We start from the raw sequence: 9022 nt of genomic DNA, 5'->3' as shown, positions 1-9022 counted from the left end.
TCAATCATAGCTTATTTTAGTGACATTAGTGATTAACTGATGACTCAACTTGAAAGAAGAATGCTTGTGTAAAAAAATATTTTTAAGAGTGACTTGTTGCACTCGCTGCCAGATCAGAGGGTTGAACAGTACTAATATTGAAAATCAGAGAGTTAGATGGATTTCATTGTAAGCACTTCCTTGTTATAGTTGAACGGCATCCTAGTTGACAAGTAAAGCTGTGGGCAGAAGTAAAACAGACTGTTTTTTCAACCAATTATTGGTTGTAAGGATACAGCACTGCACAAAACAGTGCATTGACGTCCAAGGGTGGCAGATAGCAACTTGGAGTCTATTGATTTCTGGTGGAAATATTGACTAGTAATGTTATGCATTGCCAAAACTTGGTGCAATCGTTGGCCCACTGCCCCACTTTACTCCAGAACGGGCTGTAGGCGATCAACGATTTCTAGTTTGCAAATGCTGGTGATGGCTCCAAATGAAGTCGGAATAAGAAATGTCTTAAGAGAGAATAATTGCACTCGGGTCCAGACCCAAGAGTTGAACAGTACTAATGTAATCATCAACCTTTCATTAACATTGGGACCTGAAGTTATAGATTCCGTTTGCTATAAGAATTTTCTTGGTACACGTTAACGATGATCTAGTAGACAAGCAAACCAGACAGTACTGTTTACTTATACTGGTTTCACCATAGGCTGTTGACTTCCTTGATTCAGTATTTGCATGGAAATGGTGTGAAGCTTACGGATTATGGATGGGAATGAGATGGATTTTTTTTGTGGAACTCTGCATGTATATTATTATTATTATTCAGAGAACGTGATGCATGATTTGTCATTTGTAATGACAAACATAACTGGAAAGTAGTTTCTTGATATACTAAAATACCTAGCAACTTTGTGAATTTTACAGTTTAACGGAACCTATTTCAGAGACAGTGTTACTCATGTCTTGCTCGTGTTTGTTTTACGGTTGAACTGAGCCTATTTCGGTCATATTTCACAGTTGAGGTTTACAATGTCATTCCCAACTTAAAATGCCCTTCATCCATGTAGCTTTCTTATTTTTTTCAGGCAAGAAACCACACAGATTTCTTGTGCCGCATGAAGGAGTTTATGCCTTCGCGATCAGTTTTCACTGATGGGGTCATTACAGCCCTGAGAGAACACTTCACAGTCCAACCCACAGATTTAGAAACAGTGCTTTCTAACGACGAAGAATTCGTGCCTTCAACAAAGCTGTTATCACAACAAGACCTGGAGGAAATTGTTTCCTCCAAAGAATCCCTTAGAGTACAGAGAGTCCAAGCTTGACCATGGTTACAATGGCAGTTGTTAGTTCTGTTGAGAAATCCGAAAACTAATCGTCAGCAAGCTGTGGATTCATTCAACTTCAAGATAGATGACATTATGCTAACTGAATCACTGGATTTGTTACTTCCAGGACACAAGCAAAGCTTGCTTGTGCGATGGACTTCAAAGAATAGCATTTGAACAATTTACCTTTTATAATCTATATCCAATTTTTACCTTAGCTTGATTTTAGTGTTCAGCTGACAGCACATAATTTACTTGGAAACATTGTAATCTTTTACTGCCGAAGGAGAATGTCTGAAGAATCGGTTCGTGAAAACTGAACTAGTGGCTACCGGCTGGAAATGTGTAATTAGTAATGTAGAGTGTCGACGCGGTGATTCACGCAGCCGCTCTTGGTTTTTAACCGCGGCGCTGCGGTAATCCACAGCGGAGGCTCAGTCGCTCGGACCGGTGATTCACCTTCACCCTGCTTCTGGATACCAGTAGCATTTTGGTAAGAAGATGCGCCCCACGGGGAGGCATTCGATCGGCTTGCCGATGTAACCGCGCCGTGGGCAGCGGGCAGGCCAGCCGTTGCGTCATGCACGAACGCGGCTACAGCGGCGTCGCACGAACGCGGGCGCGCGTACCGTTTAAATTTCGGCGAGCGGATCAGTCCAACCGGTGGTCCTGGCACTGGTACGGCCAGGCGACGCAGGCAGCACCGTGCGCGGTGGCGCCACCGGCTCGTTTCCACCGGTCAGGGCCAGGGGACGCACGGGCCGGCCTTCTCGAACGGCACGCCGGCCGCCGCAGAGGATCCCTGCGCTCTGGCGCTGGGAGGGGAGGGGAGGCGCCCGACCGGCACCTGCCACCGGGCCCCGCGGCGCGCGTCACGTCCGCCTCGGCAGACACCAGGCAGCAAGCACTGTAGCCTGCGCCTGCGCCTGCGCCTGCGTGCGTGCGTGCGTGCGTGCGTGCGCGCGTCTTGAACGAGGGGAGGGGGAGTCCTCTGGCGGTTAGCCTGCCTGCCGGTGGCCGGTAGCCGCTGACACGGTGATACAACTCGATGCTGGGCGAGCTCGCTCGTCGTCGAGTGATCATGCACTTCGGCCGCTGCCACGTGCGGCCGCACAACGCAGAAAAAGGTAGATGCTATATATCATAATCTTTTCTTCGACTGATCACAGCCCTTCAATAAAAATCGGACGGCTAACAGCCTTCCTTCTACCTACAGATCGCTGCAGCTTTCTTCTTCCTCCTGGCGTCCTGCACCCCGCCCACCTCCTCCCATCTCCAACGACGTCCCTGCCACTGGCTACCTCCGCACTACGCCCTGCCTCTACGCCTGCCACCACCGTTGGACCCGTCTGCTTCCCAAGGCCACCCTTACTCTAAGCCCGGCTACGGCGAATCCCCTTTCGGAGCTAAACCCCCTCAAATTTCAGTCACCTTAGCAAGTGAGAAAAAATTCAAACATGTTGCCACGAATCCGTGCGTGTTGGCTTTTTCTCTCAGTCAGTAACCGTGAGCTGCCCCATCCACATATAGCCTCCGTCTGAGGCTACGTGCGTATGTTTGAATCTGTCGTGATAAGCACTTCCGAAAAAATATTACTAGTAGCACCTTTCTTCTCGTATGAAACAAAAGCCTAACAAATTATCTATTGTGTTCATCTCATACCTCCTTTGCTTCTCATATGAAAACGGGTTTCCATGGGGTGGCGTCTTTCTTCGGATTGGGAAGGAATTATCATCTTCATCTACGGCGTTCTTCATCGTCATGCTTCGTTACGGCGGTCGACGTACGGGCGGTCCAATCAACCTTTCGGCGACGAAGAAGACAGGGTGAAGGAGAATATGTTACGGGCTTCAATGTATTTTGCATGTTTTTCACAGGTCTCTCACTGTAGTTGAGGATGTAATATCGGTCTAGCTTATATTAAGACAAATTAAACCGTTTTTTAAAAGAAAAAACAAGTAACATGCCGAACACCAAAACATGTAGTGAACCAGGTTATGTCCGTTCATTAGACCACTACAGTGCCAAATAGGGCTTTAGCAATTGTTTGTACTGTTCCAAATCACGTTGTTACAGGACGGATTCGTTGTGTGGTCCGCACGATTTTACGAAATGATGTGCCGTACGTCACAGCCGTGGACCGCCCCGGGGGAGCAAGGGCGGCACTAGCTACCTCCTACCTAGTCGATGACCACACGGCACACGAAGACACAACTGGGACCTCGACCGAACGCCGCCGCCGGGCTCGGCGGCGCTCCCGGCCAGCGACGCACGAGGCCGACGGCCGACGGCGACCCGCGCTCGCTCGCGCGCGTCTAGCATGCACGTCCCGGTAGCTCGGCTGATCTTATTTGTGCCATGCATGCGGCGGGCGATCGAGTTCGATCGGACGTCGCGCGCGCGATCGAGTGCGACGACGACGTCCCGTTGCCGCGTAGTACGCCGTGCGCGCGCACACATGGACCGTTCCCATTGATGGCCGGATTGGCACCCGTAGCGTGTCGTCGGCTGGACCCGCTGCTTCGCACGGGGCACGTACGTCTCCGTGCATGCAACGTCGCGGCCCGGAATCAATGGATCAATGAGCCTAGCTACGCGTGATACATGACACAAGATGTAGTTCAGCACAGATCTCGAAGCGAATCGAACGTTCCTACGTTCCTCGAGATTTTTCTCGTTGTCAGTTTTTTTTAGCTAGGGCCTATTCGTTGTCAGGTTCATTACACTCTAATTACCAGCCGTATATATACGTACGTCTCCGGGAGAATTTTTTTTATTTTAGCCTTTTTAAAACTAATATTTCAATAATAGCATGTCGAAATCTAAATTTTCAACAACTAGCTCATTTTATCACACCAAAGTGTCTGACGTGACTTCCCAACGTAGTCACGCTATATTTATTGGCATGACCAAAATGGCCACACTGGCGAAAACCCCGACAACTTTACACGTGGATTTGCAGCTGGACTCGGGTGAACAGTAATTTCGCAGATGAACAGTGCTTTCAGCGATTTCAATTCTTTTCTTTATGCTTTCTCTATTTGAGCAGTGGGGTTATCGTACTCTAAAATTCATAAAACTTTTTCTGTATGTCCTATAATTCATGATAAATCCATTTTAAAAGTATTCACCTCAATACCCCCATCTATGTTTTAAAATAAAAAACTCCAAAAATGGTTACTTTTAGAAATTCTAGTATTTTTTAAGGCCTCAAATACATTCCAAAAATCTGAGAAAATTCACTAATATTCCTCTCATGTGGCGTAATAATTTTTAAAATTATTTTCAACCCTAGGTTACTTGGTGAAAAAGTGAGTTCCTTTACAATGCTCCATTTATATGCATTTTTATCATTTCATAGTATTTAGCCTTGTAAACGCCCTCTAAATAATTAGCAATTATATTCAATTTTCCTCAAAAAAAAAATCAGCGCTTAATGCAACATGTACAGGTCCTATTTGCAAACATGCAAATCCAATAGAGTCGTAGAATTTGAATTATTCAATTTTGAATGTTGGTATATGTTACAATTTGTTCTATAACAATAATACTTAGGTGACTTGTGGAGCCAAAAAGAATTGCCATTTGCGGTCTAAACCATACTAAATTTATTGTATGGATAGTTCATATGTTTTAGCCGAACCACACACATGATTTTTAGGAAGACTAATAAACTTTAAATTGCGCATGTTCAAACATGGCTAAGTGCTATGGCTACCCACAGCCTTTGAGACTACAGGGTGAATTAAGCATTTTGAAACGTACATTTAAATTAGGAAATAATTTCCAATTTTGTTGAAAGTATGCAATTGATAACATTAGTGTTCTTAGGTTTAAGCCATGAGATATGTTCATCAAGAATCTATACACAATTTAGGTTACATTGAATAAAACAGTAGTAACTATTATCCATGAGTAGTTTAATTGTGGATTGAAATGAGCTATTCGATGGTGATTACACGATAGAGCTTTTAGCATGAAATGACAACACATTTGTCGTGAAAATATTATCCGAATATATTCTGGATGATAAACCAAAAAAGGTCCATAGACTTGATTTTATACTATTGGATCAAGAGGTATCCATAAACATTAGGTACTTTAGAAAAAATAAAAGAGTATATATCATTTACAATAATTTTCTATGCAAATGTATAGGGAAATGCAATAGAAACTCAAGTGCCACAACACCATGTAGATCAATTCAAGCCACACCTTAGAGGAGTTGTATATATATTCATTTATATATTACATCCACCATTCCTAATATACATTTTATCTATTGTAATACCATCATATAACTTTAATAAAATAGGACATGTACATGTTGCATTAAGCGCTGGCAAAATTTTGAGGAAAATTGAACATAATTGCTAATTATTTAGAGGGCGTTTACAAGGCTAAGTACTATGAAATGATAAAAATGCATATAAATAGAGCATTGCAAAGGAACTCACTTTTTCACCAAGTAACCTAGGGTTGAAAATAGTTTTAGAAATTATTACGCCACATGAGAGGAATATTAGTGAATTTTCTCATATTTTTACGAATTTATTTGAGCCTTAAAAATATTAGAATTTCTAAAAGTAACCATTTTTAGAGTTTTTTATTTTAAAACCTAGATGGGGTATTGAGGTGAATCCTTTTAAAATGGATTTATCATGAATTATAGGACATAAAAAAAAGTTTCATAAATTTTAGAGTACGGTAACCCTAATGCTTAAACTCACTGTTTAAATAGAGAAAACAGAAGGAGAACCATTGAAATCGCTGAAAACACTGTTTATCCGGGAAATTACTGTTCACCCGAGTCACGCAAATCAAGCTACACGTCGAATCCACGTGTAAAGGCGCTGGGTTTCCGCCAGCGTGACTATTTTGGTCACGCCATAGAAGTCATGCCAGACACTTTGGCGTGACAAAAAGGACTAGTTTCTGAAAATTTAGGTTTCGATATGTTATTATTAAAATATTAATTTTAAAAAGACTAAAATAAAAAAAAAGTTCTCTACAGGATGCATGCACATATAGGTGAGGTGTTCCCCCGCGCGATGATCGGCACGGTACTACTACTACCAGTGGTCCGGCGACGTGCCAGAGAAGCCAAATCGAGCTATATAGCGTTCATGCATGTGCCGGCTACCCCGGCGGCGGAGCATCGTACGTACGCGAGGGTTTTGATTCGCCGGCCGGTGCGTGGGCGTGGCCGCCTGGCCCGTCGCCGTCGACGCCCATCGATCGGTGCCGAGGAGATGAGCGAGAGCTAGGCAGAGGCCGTGGCTAGCATGAGCACGTGCTATCTAGCTACCGCCGGCCGGTTCGCACGTAGAGATCAACATCCCGTTAGCTCCGACGTATACATGTACGTACGGGCGGGGGCTCGATATCGAACGACGGCCAGCCCGGCCGGCCTTACATATGCGCTTGTGCATGTGGCCGACAGGTCAAATCGGTGGTGCTAGCTGCTCCTCATCACGCTGGTAGGCAAAGTGTACGTGTCCCTGTAGGAGCTAGCAGCATGCAACCAGAACTAGTGGACGCTGCTAATACAACCCCGGCCCACAAAAACAACTTACGTCCATCGAAACGGAACGGCCGGGATCGGACATATACAACTGAATATTTATTGCTTGTGTACATGTATTTGAACGGGTTGCATACTACCTACAATCAATGGCGCACGCAGCTAAGCTATGGAGCGGACTGATCTTCCTCTCCTTCTGCTCCTTCTCTACTACTTAAAAAATACATAGTAACTTCGTACCATACAAAACATCCTATCTCCAGTTTAAAAACTACCTTTAAACTTCACAGAAATAATCCATCTCATATCACTCAATCTACTACTCCACTCATATACGTTCCATTTCCGAAAATTCTACTTCAACATTTCACCTCTAGCTCACACATCCATCTACCCAGGGCGCTACATGGTATGCATGTCGGCCGGCCCCCCTAACTCACACCGTATATTGTGCGAGTCCAATGACTAGTAAAAAAGAGTGCTTAGGAGACTATAGGGAGTAGCAGCCGGTAGGGGGCTAGCCCTCCCGCCCGTGAAGATCCGCCGCTGCCTACAATTAATCCTGAGCAGAAGGACGACAAGGACCGTGAGCTTGCGTGAGTAGGGGGATATATAGCGTCTGTACGTAAGAATAATAATCCCTATCACAAAAAAAATTACAGCTCAATTACATGTGGTTGCTGAGATATCTGTTTTTAAGATTGGTGATCGAGTAGCTAAGCTAGCTGCCAGCTTTCTCTTTCAGGAGCACCGTACCTCCTAAACTGTTTCCTCGACCAGGCGGTAATTAAGAAACTAAACCTTTCTCGATCACAGCTCGTGTGCATGCAGGCATGAGTAGTGCTTATTAATGATATGATTCAACACTCCAAATTCAGAAAATCAGTTGGAATAGTGAGTCTAGGGCTGGCCGGAGAGAAGACAAAATACTAATTGCAACCCGGGCCGACACACGGAAGAGAGTACGTATCTGAGACGTAGGACGTCTCAACTGACTCGACCAGTACCTTTCCTCACAGTTAATTGCTCATAAATCATGTTTGTTTGGTTTCTGAGCTAATAGAAGCGTAAACAAACAGTGTATTTTGGTTGTATTTTTTGCTGTGATTTCGGAGAAGAAAAACAATCTTTATTGTTATAGAAGCCTGAGAAGCTATAAACACATTTAGATATGTTTATATAGAAGTCACAGCTTGTAGAAGCTCAAACAAACAAAGTCTAAATGTATGGTTAGCTTCGGCTAGGATAGTACAGGAGAAAATTCTATCCGGGTATATTCCACATTCGGTTTAACAGGTCTACTGATGGACACCATTAGAAAATTTATCCGTGAATTTTGTTTAATTTTTGTCTCATATATTCGATAAATTATATTTATTTGGTGACTTCTGATAAATTATTTATCGGTAAAAAAATTTGGGACAGCAGCAGCACATCGTGTCTTTTGTGTGAATGGACAAGCTAAGACGATGATACTCCATAAGCTAAGCTAGCATCCAGACAAACCGGCAATATAATTAGACCCTGCTGAGACCAGCCCTAGCTAGGATTTTTTTTCACTCATTATAAGGTAAGGCAGTGAAGTCAGCCGGTAAATTAAGCCGGTCCTCCGGCTATCCAGCAGAGTAATTATGAACCTCCTGCTAAACTAAACATAGCAAGGAGTATCCGCATGCATGATGATATATTGTTGAATGTTCCACTTAGTTGAACCCGATCTCGCTTTACTTTGTTTCCAGCCCTTTAATTTATTTTTCGGCGGGTTAAACATGTATGTAGCTTATAACCAAGTATTTTACTTTACTAACAAGTTAATGACTTTGCAGGCATGGCAAAAGCCTTATGCCCGGCCGTCATTTTCAGAACTGTTTTTTAAACGATTTTTCACATTTAGGTAACTATTTTACGTAACTAACATAACAGCAACTTTGCAGACATGGCAAATATCTTGTGACCGTCCTTTTCATATATAGCTCGGACAACAAATCTTAGCACCAAAAACCGATGCTTTATATAGTAAATGCTAAGTTGGTTTATAGTAAATGATTTCCCTTAATTTGATTAAAGATTATTACAATGTCAAGCAAAGAACATATTCATGAAAAAAAGAAAGGGATCTCAAAAAAATGAAAAAGAAAGGGAAAACATCCACGCATTTCACCATGCATATACACATATA

This window comes from Phragmites australis, chromosome 16 (genome assembly GCF_958298935.1).
Source record: "Phragmites australis chromosome 16, lpPhrAust1.1, whole genome shotgun sequence".
Taxonomy (NCBI): Eukaryota; Viridiplantae; Streptophyta; class Magnoliopsida; order Poales; family Poaceae; genus Phragmites; species Phragmites australis.
The sequence above is the reverse complement of the archived record's forward strand: the minus strand, read 5'-3'. Positions refer to the sequence as shown.